At 43.0% G+C, this 15,936-nt stretch overlaps 1 non-coding gene across 1 annotated transcript; it reads right to left on the bottom strand.

Moving 5' to 3' along the window:
- Positions 1-285: 285 nt before the first annotated feature.
- LOC141636847 (small nucleolar RNA R71) lies at positions 286-392 on the bottom strand. Its single transcript, XR_012541427.1, has one exon. It is a non-coding gene; the product is annotated as a small nucleolar RNA R71 (small nucleolar RNA).
- Positions 393-15,936: the final 15,544 nt, after the last annotated feature.

The raw sequence follows: 15,936 nt of genomic DNA, 5'->3' as shown, positions 1-15,936 counted from the left end.
ATTACCAAATCCGCATTTATCCAATTAGTCGAAAGGAGCCAATTTGGGGGGATGCCTAGTGAAGACCCTCATTCTCATATGGAGACCTTTTGTGACTATTGTGATGCGATTTCTCAAACCGGTGTAACTCAAGACCAAATTTGATGGGTCTTATTTCCTTTTTCTCTAATTGGCACCGCGAAACAATGGTTGAAGGGCCTTGATAAGGCCACTCTCGGAATTGGTTCTTGGAAAAAGTTGGCTCTAGCTTTCTACAAAAAATTCTACCCACCGGAAAAGATTAACATGCTAAGAGCTCAAATTACGGGTTTTAAGCAAAGGGATGAAGAATATTTGTATGAAGCTTGGGAGCGGTTCAAGGGAATTTGTCGCTCATGTCCTCACCATGGACTTAGCGAGTGGTTCTTGGTACAACAATTTTGGAACGGTCTATATGAAGATTCAAGGAACATTCTCAACATGGGATCAAATGGAATGTTCACCGAAGTTGATGACAATCAAACTTGGAATAAAATTGAGGAAATGGCGGTCCATAACTCTCAATATAGTAGACCTCGCAAGGCTACTAGAGGAGGAAAGCATGAAGTGGACTCCGTTACTCAATTGGGTGCTCAACTTAGTGCTCACATTGATACCATCAATTTGATGTTTGAAAAAGCTATGGCTAGACTTGAAGAAGCCTCGAAATCACCAAAGCATCATGTTAATGCCATGACGGCATCCTCATCAATCCCAAGTGGGATATGTGAGAATTGTGGAACTTTGGGACATGACTCAAGTGAATGTAGGGGAACAAATGAACAAGTGAATGCTTTCCAAGCATACAAGAGTGGTACCCCTTATTCTAACTATTACAATGAAAACACCAAATTCCCTCCAAATCTCTCATACAAAAGCCAAAATGTTCAAAACTCTCAAACAACATACACCCCACCTCCCATGAGAAACCAAAATCAAATACCCTTTTACAACCAAAACCAAGGTTACCAAAATCAAAATCCATACAATCAACAAAATGACCAAGGTTTTGATGTTCAAAAAGCGGTCCTCCAAATGCAAAAGAATCAACAAGAATTTTTCACTCAAATGCAAAAAGATAGTCAAGCAAAGGAAACCACCATCAACAACATCCTAGCTCACACCAAAATGTTGGAAACCCAATTAACTCAACTAGCATCTTCAAGCTCACAAACACAAAAGGGGCAATTACCACCTCAAATTAATCCCCCAAGACATGAAACGGTTAGTGCCATTCACTTGAGAAGTGGTACAAGGTATGAAGCACCGAAGAAGCAAGTTGAGGATGAAGTTGTGGAAGCTAGTGATAAGGAAGAAATTATGCAAAACTCCAAAGATGGAGAATCATCAAAGGAAGAAATTCCAAAGAAAAATGAAGACAAGGTCAAGGAGAAGGAGCCCATTGTGATTAGACTTCCTTTTCCAAGTCGTCAAGCCAAGCCCAAATTTGATGACCAACTTGGAAAGTTTATGGAAATTGTGAAGAATTTGGAAGTCTCAATTCCTTTCACGGAATTAATCAATCACGTGCCGGCCTATGCGAAATACATGAAAGACATCCTCACAAAGAAGAAGTCGATCCGGAAGCTTGAAACTATCGCCTTCACTAAGGTGAGTTGTGCAATATTTCAAGGGAGTTCACCTCCAAAACTCAAGGATCCGGGAAGCTTCTCAATACCGTGTACCATTGGCGACACCACGATCAACAAAGCCTTATGTGATCTAGGGGCTAGTGTGAGTGTTATGCCGTACTCGGTGAGTAAAAGTTTGGGGATGGGAGAGCTTAAATGCACCAATATCACACTTCAAATGGCCGATAGATCGACGAAGACACCATTAGGGATATGAGAAGATGTTCCCGTACGAATTGGGAAATTTTTCATCCCGGTGGACTTTGTTATTGTTGATATGGAAGAAGATTCCAACATTCCAATCATTCTAGGAAGACATTTCTTACACACCGCGGGTGCGGTGATTGATGTGAAACATGGAGAGCTCACTCTAGAAGTGGGAGATGAGAGTATAACTTTCAATCTTGACAAGACTATGAGAGCTCCCTGTTTACATGAACCATGTTTCATGATCGATCATTATAGCCGGAAGGATGATAGGAAGAAGTCGGAACTCCAATGGAAGAAGAAAATTGAAGATGCTCCATTCAAAGAGAAAGTGAATTATAACAAAGAGAGCTTGCAAAGCTCACCAAAGTCAAGCAATGAAGAAGATGGCCTCATTGGCCAAAACAAGAAATTGGGAGAGTTGTCTCTATCAACTCAAGAGATCTTTAGTGATCAAGTGGATGAAGTTTGTGGTCTTTGGGATGATTAGTTTGAAGGGATTTTCAATCCCTACATTGCTAATGCTATCGATCAAGACCGACAACAAGGGCAAAGATCTATTGAAGAACTTTATCACGACAATGAACAAGCTTTTAATTACTTTTTCAAGGTGTTGAGCAATATCAACAACACCTTGGACATGCCCCGTTGACATCTCATCAAGAATGAGAGTTTGGTGGAGTCCTCCCTAAACCACCATTTGTAAATATTTCTAACTCCCTAACTCGCATTTTAAATTCTTAATTTGCATTTTTGTCATTTTTGGATTTTTTATGCCTTGATCAAGATGATTATCATGTTTGAGAGAAGTGAGGGAGGGACTAATAATTTCAATTAATGTGTAGTGCTTTAGCTTAGTGTGGGGATAGCAATTGCCTAGGCTATTCATGCCTTAGTAGTGCCCCCACAATGAAGAACACGAGATTTTGAAGAATGAAAAATGACAAGGGATATGCAAGATACACGGATGGAACTGAATCCGGGTAAAAGGGGTAGAACCCGAGCGGTTTCAAGAGAATCCGCCCGTCTTCAGACAATCCGGGCATATTGGGCAAAAGACGCCCGTCCTTCTGAGCTGAATTTCTGAAATTTTGTTACTGTTAACGAATCCGGGCGTCCTGCAATAGAATCCGCCCGTCTTCATAAAGACGCCCGTCCTGAAGGGAAGACGCCCGTCTTTTTGGCTGAGGAAAAAAAGAAAAATCCCTGCAAAGGAATCCGCCCGTCTTCTCTGAAAGACGCCCGTCCCGTGTTTTCAAATCCGCCCGTCTTTAGGCGAGAATTCTGAAGCCCATCCAGACAGAATCCGGGCGTCCCGAAGGAAAGCCGCCCGTCTCCCCCCTGCATTTCAAATTTTTTGGGTTTATTCTAAACCTCATCCCACATTCATTTCCTCATTCCTTCATTCAAAACACTACTCAAAAACCCCATAACTCCAAAACCCTCATCCTCTCCATTACAAAAACAAGATTCCTCAACAACATTCACCAAAATCAAATCAAAACATCCTTTTAACAACAAATTAATCACTACTCTTTCAACAAAAATCAAAACCAAGCACAAAATCTTCAACCTTTGAGTCGATTTTTGAATTCATAAAAGCAAAGCCTTTCATCTTTAATCGATTTGGGTGCACTAGAAATTGAAGATTTTTCACTTTTCTTGGTTTATTCTTCAATGGCAAAGACAAAGGGAGAAACAAAAGCAACAAAGGCAAAGGTACCAAAGGCACTCTCATTAAGACAAAAGAGTCTTCAAGCAAAGAAAGCATTGGCTATGGTGGTAGCTAGCCCAAACTTGGAGGTGCAACAACAACAACCTCCCATGGAAGCAACAACATCTACTACTCCGGAAATTGCTCAACTTTCGAATTATCCGGAGGTAATTTTCATTTCCAAATCCCATATGGACACTTTTGCCAAGTTTGCCAGTAAATCATTTCTATCCACCATGTTTATTTGTGAAGATGCCTTAGATAAGTTGGGTGTCCTTGAGCAAACTAGAGCCTTCTTTAAAGCCATGGGGTTGGAGAAATTGTTTACAACAAAAGAATTGACATACCCCTCCCTTACCTTAGAATTTTTGAGTTCTTTGAAAGTTAACAAGGTTGAGACTATGGAAACCATCGAGTTTCGCCTAGCTAATGTTAGTAGGCGCATCTCCTTTGAGGAAATGGGTAAAGTTTTGGGTCTTAGTGATTCACCGAGTTATTTCAAGAATGTTGGCAAATTTAACCCGACCCTCTTTGGGAGGCGATTTCCGGAAGGAAATTTGAGAGCTTTCATGCTAGTCGCGCTCTATTAGTCCACCATCCGGGCATTAGAGTGTGGCACAAGGTTGTAGGAAACACCATCATTGCAAGAAAAGACACCAACCATTTCACCAAACTCGATTTTGTTCTTCTTGAGTCGGCCTTGAACATTGGAAGGGAATTCACCAAGCCTTTCAACTCTCTAAGACTTTTGGGGGATAGATGGCTAAATGTTGATTGTGGGAAGCAAGGCACTACCGTCATTGTGAATGGAGGTCTAGTCACTCTTTTGGCTAAATACTTTGATCCTATCTTCAACAAGGATAACAAGTATGAGGCAAAGAAGGGTGGTCATCTCATTGATATTGATACTATGATAAACAAGTACAAGTGGGTCTCTCATAACCCTCTTGACACCATGTATGGGTGGCTCACTAGTGAGGCTAGATCTTTTATTTTGCCTTCGAAGATTTGTCGTTTAAGTGTCCACCGGACCAACTATCTCCTTCCCCTTTCAAAAGAGGCCGAATACATTATCCAACAACAAAAGGGTGAAATTGAAATGCCCTCCTCTTCCATTGTCACACCACCCTATCCTTTCAAGTACCAAGAGTTCAAGCGCGAAGGTGTTGTAGCAAGCAAAGATTATGTGACTCTTCTTATGCAAGAGATGCACAAGCAAGCCTTCAAGGACCGGGAAGATGCTTACTTAGCCCAATATCCACCCCTCCTTCACTTAGCTAGGCAAGGACTACTTGACTCTTCATGTCCTTTGCCTAGTTGGGCGGATAGGGAAGTCTTCTTTCCGAGTGCATCTAGGGGTACTCCGGGTAATGATGAGGTTGTTGGTGATGCGGTTGATGCGGTTGTTGATGATAACATTGATGAAGAAGCTAGTGAAGAAGGAGAAGAGGATGATGAGCAAGGTGAACTACAAAGTGAAGAGGGAAGTGGTGATAAGTCCACTTCTAGTGAGGAAGACGATGATAGTGATGATATGATGGAAGATTAACAAACTATGGAGGCTCCTACCCTCTTGAGGTTTGTCTACTTCTCTCTTTGTTGTATTTTATTAATCTTGATCATTGTTGGAGTAGTCCTAGCACCATAGAGGACTAACACCTCGGCCCCATTGAGGTGTTCTCATTTTATTGTTCCCACTTTTTAAAATCCAAAATGACAAATTTAGTTTCATGCATTGCATAATGTGTGCATGAACTACACCCAACCTTAGGACATTAGCAATAATGTCTAACTCGGTTTGGGGAAGTACATACATACACAACGAGAGGTAATCTAAATTATCCTCTCCGTCATAAACAAAAACCATGCATCATGTAGTGTAGATTAGTGTAGCTTGCATTTAGTATAGAAATCATGCATCATGTTTGCATAATTTCCCATCATTTTGGCCATTGAGGACAATGCCCATATTAGTGTGGGGATGGGGAATTCTAACCTAACTTTTACTCAAAAAAATCCAATAAAATTGAAAAATTTCGAAAAAAACCATAAAAATTTGAAATTTGAAAAACCAAAAACATGTTATTTTCCTTTGTAGTGTAGTCAAGTATATATTATTATATATATTGTGTTTGTTCTATCCTTTTTCACATTGATCGACTACGCCACATCCGAGACATGAGGATATTGAAGACCGCATGGTATGATCTTTCCAATCTCCTTTTTCCTCTTTATGTTAATGACTATGTGGCTTTATTTTGATTGATGCGGTATAACAATGCGAACTTAGGACTTGCATTTAGTTTATATGTCATATTAGTTGGTAGAATCACTTGTATTAGGATGTATATAATAGTTTCATCATGGCATTTAGTTGCATTTAGATAAAATATTTTGAAAAATGCCTAAGTGAGAACTTTGACAAGAGCAACTAAGCCATTACAAATACTTTTTCAACTTAAGACTTCGCCTACTAGAATGGTTGTAAAACACCCTAGATAGTGTCATACTAGTGTCTTTTGACCCATGACCCAAAGCCTAGTCAAGGGTTTGCATGTGAGTCACCTATCCAACCCCGTGATGCGATGTGGACTTGGTTAACTTGTCTAGGTGACCTTGATTGACCTTGTGGTACGGCAATCAAAAAATACTTTCTATCAATAAGTTTGAAGTGCTCATTTCAAAGATTTTGTATGTGGAAACGTTTTATTGCCAAGGAAACCTCAATTGTTATGAAATGTTGAAATATTGAGAATTTTAGTTGTTTTGATGGAGGTGTACCACTTCGATGTGCTTTGGAGAGGGATCCATTGAATTGGGCGCCCACGCGGTTGTGAATTCAACCGCTCAGAGACAGAGTGACTGTCACCCCGAAAAGCTATTGTCTAGAGGTTAACCGGTTGCCTAATAAGCGATTGGCGAAAGCAAAGGACATTAGCACGGAAGGGACAAACCCCATCTCTAATTTTTGAAATGTGAAAGTTTAATGAGGTCAAATTTTGAATACTAGTCATATCCACCCTTGTTTATAACGATTTGAGCATTTCATTCCTAAAAATCCCTTTTGTCAAGCCACTTTGTCGAGCTTGGGACGATCCATGACCTTTACTTTTGTAGAGAACTCGAGACTTGTCATGTCATATGCTACTAGTATCATGGGGATCATCATTCCATAACCATCCGATCACTCTTGACAAAAGTATTAGGAAATTGAGGACGAAAGTAGTCTAGTTTAACACCATTTGGAGGTGATTTAGTGCCATCCTCTTAGCCTTAGTAATTTGTTGAACTAGTATTTGTGACAGAATATATGCTCTTAAATTTGTTCTCTTTTAGTTGCCTCCGCCACTTGATGAGGGAGTGGCTATTCCTTTTGTAGATGCATCCATTATTTGATTTTGTGTGCTTAATGTTTGGATGTGTCGCCATTTTGGCAAGACCCACCTTGCCTTGCAAGAAGGCATCCTACCTCATGGTTGTCTTGTTTTGAGTTGAAGGGGCGGAGTGAGACCCGCTAATTGTCTCATATCGGCTATGCTATTAGGTTAGTTTAAATAATGGTCCTAGTCTTTGTCACCTCTTTACTCGGGACGAGCAAAGGTTCGGTTTGGGGATATTTGATGTGACCATAAGTAGCGCACATTTACTCCCCGAATTAGCCTTGTTCCCATGCTTTTTAGTGCATATTTGGGTCATTTATTGTCTTTAGTTCTTTGTTTTTCATATTATTTGAGGTTTTGTGTCCTTGGTAGGAAAGGAGTGCAAACCTTAAATTCGCATGGCAAAATGAGACTAAATTGATTGAATCCAATGACCAAACATCAAGGAGAGACAAGATTAGAAGGCCTTTGTACATACTATAATAGTTGGGCAATGATGAGGAAAGATCCTTGCATCCCCAAGGAAATCCCTAAGGATTTTATGAAGAAAAGGGAAGAAAAGAAGAAGAAACACGGCTGAGCAGCAATCCGCCCGTCTTCCCCTGAAGACGCCCGTCCCTCAGGACCACAATCCGTGCGTCTTCTACCAAAGACACCCGGGCAGCAGTACCCAGAAGACGCCCGTCTTCTCCCAAAGACGCCCGGGCAGAAACTCCTGAATCCGGCCGTCCCGTGCCTAAGACGTACGGATTCCAAGACAGCGCAAATCCGTTTCTTCAAGCTTCAAGAAAGATGCCCTTCCTTCAGAAAATACCGGCGTTTCCCTAAGTAGGGACTTAATCGTCATTTAAGCCCTTAGTTAACCCTAATGCATCCACCTAATTTCCACTATAAATACCCCATTAGTCTAATTAGAAGAGCATGTTCTTATTATCAATTCTTAGAGTAGTTAATATCAATCAAATCTCTCTTTAGTTTTATAATCAACAATTAATCAAGTTTTAATACAAGTTTTATTTCCTTAATCTCTCTTTTGTTCATCCTTTATTTTGGGTAATTGAAGATTATTTGGGTTATTATTGGGAGATTGACAACCTCTCAATCAAGCATCAAGTACTTCTATTATTCTTTGCTTTATTATTGGAATCATTAGTAGGTATAATTCTCTTAATCCCTTTTTAATTATTGCTAATTACTTTCATTTGTTCATCATGTTTCACTTTGTTGGTATGATTGACAACCTTGCTAGCATGTTCAACATGATAATGAGTGAGTAGTTCCATAGCTAGGATTAATGGGTAATTAGGGGAAACCAACATGGGGAATGATTCATGCTTAAATTAATATGCTTTCATGGTTTATTTGCTTGCTTGTTTTGATCTCAACTCATGCACATGTTATGTTTGATGAAATGTGAGCCTATGAATCCTTGCATTTTTTACCCATCACCTATCTTTTCAATGAGACTTGTAAGACATAAACCAACCCGAGTCTCATTAGACCATGCTTGTTGTTGAGTAGGGAAGACTAAGTCGACTTGTAAGTGTTGTACAATCTAATCGATTCGGCTCCAGGACCCAAACTTTCCTAGGATTGTAAGATATAACCCAACTCAATCCATCACAACAATAATTGCTTGCTTATAATTTGAGAACATGTTTTTATGATCAATTCCCATGAATCCGCTATGACCCCATGACACCCTAGTGCTTTTTATCAATTGTTTACAACCCTTTCAATTCATCTTGCTTATTTACTTTCATTGCTATTTAGTTTAGTGACCTTCTACATCAACCCAAATTGTGACACCCCTAAGACACCACTAGTTTCAATAGAAATCTCATCTCAATTCCCGTCCCTTGGGATCCGACCTTTACTTGCCTCTTTACTAATTGTAGAGTTGTTTGTGAAGTTATAAATTGTGTTTTGGTCTAGGTGCTTCCAACGACAATTGTTCCGAAAAATAGAATATAGCATCCGAAAATAAACCCGACCAATCGTTTCCATGTCAGTCGAAATGCCGAAAATTTTTCGCTTTTTCGCAATTTTCCGGCAAAAATCAAAATCGAAAATTGATAACACGACATCAATTTTCCTCAAAATTCAAGCACTCACAAATTCGAGTCTTTACATCAAAAGCCAAATATACTCGCAAAAATCCTTTTCTAAAACTTTTTCCTGCCGGTTTGAGTTTAATATTTTTTCGAGTGAATTTTCAAAAAATTTCGGTGCAATTTAATTTACGACACGAGTTAATTGCCCAAATTCTCAAATCAATTCCTTTTGAATTCCAAACGCGACGATTTGTCACGGAATTTTCAAAATTTCAATTTTAACTTCAAGTTATCTTGGTTAATTTTGATTTTCAAGCAAATGCTTTACGTGTTTTCAACCAAATGCTTCTACGTGTTTACGTTTTTGCGTATGTGCTATCTTTGTTCTGTTTTCTACGACTAATGATGCAGAACGGTGCAAAGCAAAAGGAGAATCAACAACACACGACAGTAGCGCTCCTCCGAAACCCAACACAAAAAAGCCAAAAATCACAAAATAAACCACAATCCAAAAACACATATATACAGACCGCCTCACGCAAAATGTAAATATGTACAAACAAGAGTCCAAGACACGGACAAACTACAACAACTACTCGACGTCTCCCGTCGGACCAGTCCTGGTCTCACTAGGAGTCGCCGCCAACGCAGACACCACCACCAGCTCAGACTCCCTCTCAGGGGAACTCTCCAGCGTCTCACGCTCCATCTCGACGTGAAGCTCCTCCGCTGCAGCCAACTGAGCATTCAGAGAGGCAATCTCCGCGTCTCGGCTCCGCAACGCGTCCTCGTGACGCCTCAACTCCTGGTCTCGACGGGTAATCCCCAACCCCTGGGCCTCGATCATCGACCTGGCTGCCTCCAACTCAGCACGGACCCGAGCAAACTCCGCCGGATCCGCAGTGCCCTGCAAAACACAATAAAAGATCCTCAAGATCTAAAAACGTGAAATACAACACCAAATACACAAAAATAACACACAAAACGTACCTGAGAAAGCCGAGCCTCCCTTGTAGCCAGGTCACTAGCAAGCGCCCTCCAGCGGTTGGCCATCCGCCACAAGTCCTGGTGACTAACAGTTTTCACCTGCAAAACAAAAATGTCCTTCAAAACAATGTAAGGCAAGGTATAAATGGAGAGAATGTTCAAGTCAAGAACTCACCCTCAGAACAGTCAACCTCCACTCCATGCCGGCATCGGCCATCTCGGCCACCGCGGGCTCCGGTAAGCGCAACTGAAGCTCCTCTCCACCCGGCCCCTGAAAAGTGGTCTCCGTCAGGAAAGCTGGGGGCTGAGTCCTCATCAACGGGTCGACTCCCTGCCATTTGGATCCACATCAAAAATGACAAACCCTCCTATCAAGAGAGGCAATAAAAACAAAAGAAAAGAGGAAAACATACCTCGATCGGGTACCAAGCAAGCCTCGACAACCGGAAGGTGTCGTAGTCGGCGTCCCGCAGCAACAGCTCCTCACCTCCCCGACCGTGAAGGTGCTCCTCAACCTCGTCAGGAGTTGACTCCTGGAACAACACCCTAGGCGGGTCAACCGGCACGACGAAAGTCTCGGTAAAGCACTGGCGAACTAGACGCTCGCCCAAGTACCAAACCGGCTCAATCGCCGTTTCCAAGTACAGACGCAGGGAGCTGCGAGGCCGCAAACGCTCCCTGATGGAAGCCGGCACACCCGTGTAGTGTTCCCAAGGCCGCCCAACAAACTGCATTCGAGACAAAGCTACTCAGCTAACTGGGGGCTTCACAAGCTACCTAATCATCTTATCTCTGTCTATCTCTATCTAAGGGAGAAGGAGGAAGAGAACAAGAACTTACATCAGCAACCCGAAGCTTGTTCACGCGACGCCTGCAGTCCTCGTAAGTCGACTTGGTCGACTGCTCCTGAGACACCGTCCAACCCCTCACAGCAGGGTAAGCCGAGGGAACACCGTCTGTAGTCCCCGGACTCAGAGGAGTGAAGTAAGCATACAACCAAGCCTGTAATCAAACACAGCAAACACAAATTAGCCAATTTCTCAAAAATTGCCAAAGTCAAAATCAAAATCAAACTAAAAAAAAAACTACCACAAAAAAAAAACTCGTACCTCAAAGATGAGGCTGGGACCATCCAAAGCAGGAGCACTACCCGCTCCCACTGTCTCTGGACGCACCGCCGCGTGCAAGTACCGGGTGAAACTCGCCAAAGCCGGCGTAACCCAGTCAAACCGACCCAAATTGTCAAGGTCGGTAAGGAGAGGAAGCACCTTGGTCGACAAGCGCTCGCCCTTGTCACCAAAGTACGTGGCACCCAAGAAGTACCACAACCACAGCCGCGCCTCCCTCGCGTCGGCCTCAACCTTTGCCTCCGGACTCGCCAACGGCGCCAGAACAACACCTGCCACCCTCTCAGTGAAGTGGTCATTCACGTAAGAACTCGCAATTAGGTACGGAGTGGCGTCGGAAGGATCTGGCAAAGCAGTACCGATCAAGGCGGTGACCGCAGGAGAAGACACTCTCTCCGGTGTCGCGGTAAAATCAATAGGCAGCTCGCCGCAGGGAAGGCCGGATACCATGGCCAAGTCCTCTAAAGTCACACCGACCTCCTCAAACTCCATGTGGAACGATGACGTCGTATCCCAATACCGATCCAACATAGCGCAGATCAAACACAGGTTCGACCTAATCGAGGACCTGTGAATGTCCCGCCAAGCGGCCACCAACGGCCCAAAAGCCGACCTCTCTATCAACGCCCTCGACCCGGCTCGGAGAACGTCGTAAAGACCCAAGCAGGTAGAAAAGGCCGAGAAAGTCCTCATGGTGCCGATCTCCTGAAATCAAAAACAGACAACGTCAGAATGACTATTTAGGCTCGACACTTCAAAAATGACAAAATCAACCAGGAATTGCGACTCACCATGCCCTCGTGAGCACGGTAGGAAAGGTGTCGGTCCAGTCGAAACAACAACAGGCTACCGTCAAAACCCTCGGCCCACTCAGGCGCCGCCCGTAAAAGCAACCCCCGCGAGGCCGTAACTCGCCTGGCTCTCCAGCTCGCGGCGTCAGCATCGTCCTCGGCTGTCTCTGCTCTCCGCTTCTTATGACCGCGAGACTCAACGTGGTGGATAGGGCCCAACTCAACGACCCTGTTGACGTCCCGTAACTTCCGCCTAGTCGCCTGAGGACGTCGCTCCCTCGAAAAAACCCTCCTCTCGGAGGTACTCGCCTCAGCCCCAGTCTGAGCTCTACCGGTGCTAACAGCCCCAACAACGGGCTCCTCACGCTCCTCGACGGCCCCTGAGGCCCCAACAGTCTGCTCAGGAGGTCTCTCCTCCTCAGTAACCTCCTCCACAATAACGGCAGGCGTGCTAACCGGAGTACTAACCGGGCCCGACCCGAACAACTCCTCAAGAGTCGCAGCCATGAACTCGGCTTGCCCCGAACACTCTCCTACAAACAAAAAAGCGTCAGCCGAAATTTCGGAATTACGACGGCAGGAAATGGATAAATCCAAAAAAAAAAAAACAACCTGCAATACAAAAACAAGGGGCAATCCCGCCCCAAACCATTCACAAAAAAACACAAAAATGACTCGCCCCTCTTTTCAAGCAAAAGACGAGTCAAATCACAAAAACGGCATTTCAAGACCTATACAAGGTCCGCCAACAACCCCAAAATACATTCCCGACACAATGGGGATTTTTCTACGGTTCAAAAAGGCAATTCATACGCTAATTTGAGCCCAAACTGGTCAAAAATTCAAAAACGACCGCAAAAAGGCAAACGTGATTTTATCACGCCTCAAGGTGACCTAAAATACCAATAAGGTCCATTTCAAGGCAAACTGACTCAATTCAAGCCCAAACAGGTGCTTATTTTGTCAGACGTAAGACCGTCGCAAAAGGCAAAAATCCAATTTTGCCCACTAACATCCAACGAAGGTCCTTAGATGGCAAACACGGGTTTTCCCAACTACAATGCAACCTAGTGGGACCCACTATCCAAGCAAATAAACTTGGCATTGCGAAGTGAGACGGTGTCTCACCTTACTCGCGTTTTTCAAACACTGGGAGCGGGAACGGGAACCAAAATGCAAACTAAAAGCACCCCTATGCTCCTAAACAGGTTTCTAACCTAATGCAAACATCAATTTCACTCGAAATTGGCTCAATCAAAAACGCCCAATTCGATTTTTAGGGCAAAATTTCGTCCTAACTCAATCAATCTAAAAATCGACAAATTTGAATGGATTCAAGAAGAAATACTTAACTTGAGATGACATTTGTTGACAATGGCACAAGTGAAAGCAAGATAGAAGGTCCTTTAATGGCGTTTTTGCGAGATTTTGAGGTTGAAGATGAATAATCATCCGCAGCTCAACCTCGCGTCTTTTTAACAGAAAATAGGGGAAGCCGGCTTCCATCGCCAGATGGCTCGCGCCTAAAACAGGCCTCTCCCTTGCCTTTTCTGCGAAATTTGGGCTTTGGCCCAATTTCCAATCAACAAATTCGGATTTTCGTTAACGATATTGAATGTCCTCATTTCCTCAAAAACAAACAAAACCAAATAGTGAAAATTCAAATTCGCTATTTTCAAAATTTCAAGCAAACGGCGATCAAAACCCCCAACTTCAAAAATAATAGCGAAAATTCAAAATCGCTATTTCCTCAAAATCCGAACGACGACAATTAAAACCGTATATTTCAAAAATAATAGCGAAAATTCAAAAACTGCTATTTCTCCAAATTTCAAGCAACGACGGCACATAAACCGTCACTTCGATCAATAGTGAAGATTCCAAATTCACTATTTCCATCACATGTCAACGGCGGCACATAAACCGTCACGTCGATCAATAGTTAAGATTCCAAATTCACTATTTCTGTCAAATGTCAACGGCGGCACATAAACCGTCACTTCAAACGCTATAGCAAACTCAAATTCGCTATTTTCCTTCAAAATTAGAACAAACGGCGATCAAAACCGCCACTGCAAATTCAAGCCAACGAATGGTGAAGATTCCAAATTCACTATTCCTTCAAATACCAGCAGGGGGCTTCCTCGTGGAACCCACTCATTCCAAAAATGGTGATAGTGAAAATCCAAATTCACTATTTCCACAGCGGCATCACGAGTTCGCTACTTTCAGAACAAGCCCATTCGACGCGGCTATTCCCATGGTCCATTAACCGACCGCTGGCGAGCCTTTGTCCGCAACACATCAAGTATACATCCCGAAGATGCCTCGGGTACATTTCCTTACCATCGGCTGGCGAGCCTTTGTCCGCAACCTTTCAAGGATACATCCCGAAGATGCCTCGGGTACATTTTCTTGCCAATGGCTGGCGAGCCTTTATCCGCAAACATGTGAAGACATATCCGAAGATGCCTCATGTATGACTCCTTCTTATGGCTGGCGATCCTTTGTACGTAGTCTAACGGACTTTAAACGACCCGCGCGGACAGTCGACAGACTCTAAACTGTTCCCAACGACAGGCCCTTGACTCGTACCCTCGAGTCGCCTTGGCGTCGCCCTTCCCGACGGCAGGTCCTTGGCCCGAATTCTTTTGGAGCCGCCTCGACGTCGCTTGGGTCTCCAGGTTGTAATCTTCGATTGACCTGGGGGCTCTACTTTGACTTTCGCCATGTCCAAGCCTCGGTCAAAGTGGGGGCTCTGTAGATACCCAGTATCTGCTGAGACTCCGACAAACACCCGATGATTATCGGACTACAACATATTTTGGAATCGCGGCGTTTGTTCGACAGTTTGTGTACAACTTTACGTTGGAAAACTTAAAACGATTTCGAAAATAAAACATTTGAAAACATTTTAAAAATACCTGGAGTGTTTAATGCACGGCGACGGGGTCGCAATGACACTAACTAGAGTCAAAACCGACACCGGATCAAAAACCGACTCAAAAATTCAAATCCCGACTCCAACAACGAGTCAAACCGAGTCAACCACAAAAACAAAATATCTCAAAGCCTTCTATGCTAAGTTTTCCCGGATTCATGTTGGTCAAGTACCAAACATGTGACTACAAAACCTAGGATAGAACAAATCATGATTACGTTTGTTGTGAAAGCGACAACACAGCTCGAAGACCCGCGACGTGGCTCGCGCCTCTTTGAGCAGCCCATGTGGCCACGTCGCTCAAAAGTCACACAATCACTCATTCTCCTATAACTACCCCTCAAATGCCACCCATTTGAGAGTTACGCGAGTGTCCGCCCCCTCTTTTCTCCCTTAAAATTCTCGACTCGACTTCTAAAGTCACAATCTGACACGTATTTACGACCTACCGATCGTAAACACGAGCCTTACACATTGTTTGGTACCGTCATCGTGCATTAAACCACTTGACCTACCACTTCGACCACAACACCATCACTAAACTTTTAAAACACTCTTTTACTTGCCAAAACGGTTTTAAACCGAGTTTCTTCCGATCAAACGAGTTGTTTCACTTACGTCGGTCACTCGCCATAACCAAACATGTAAATATGAGGGTGTAAAAATCCTCTTTTATTATGTTTCCATTTGTTTCATGACTCTAACATGCTAAAACATGCATAAAATGAACCAAAATATGGAATAAACGAGCCAAAATCGATTTTTGTCCGAGGCGAAGCCCCTTAGGTCGCCAATCGGCTCACGCCTAAATGGGGTATTCGGACTTAAATCAACCGTGTTTGTTCTCTTCATTTCCCTTAATCCATTTTTCATATTTGTAATCGGTTTTTACCATTTCAAGTATTTTCGAAACCTTTTTGTTTCGTTTCACATGTTTTAACCATAAAGTATTTTTCACCCTTGGTTCTTCATACCATGACGGTTAAATCCGTGTTTCGGTGATAATATTTGGTTAATGACATTTAGAAGGTATTTTAAAGCCTTTTATTTCATTTCTTTACATTTCCAAATAAACATATTAGTCAC

Source organism: Silene latifolia, chromosome Y, assembly GCF_048544455.1.
Source record: "Silene latifolia isolate original U9 population chromosome Y, ASM4854445v1, whole genome shotgun sequence".
NCBI classification, from domain to species: domain Eukaryota; kingdom Viridiplantae; phylum Streptophyta; class Magnoliopsida; order Caryophyllales; family Caryophyllaceae; genus Silene; species Silene latifolia.
Note: the sequence above shows the minus strand (reverse complement) of the source record. Positions and strands in the feature narration are given on the sequence as shown.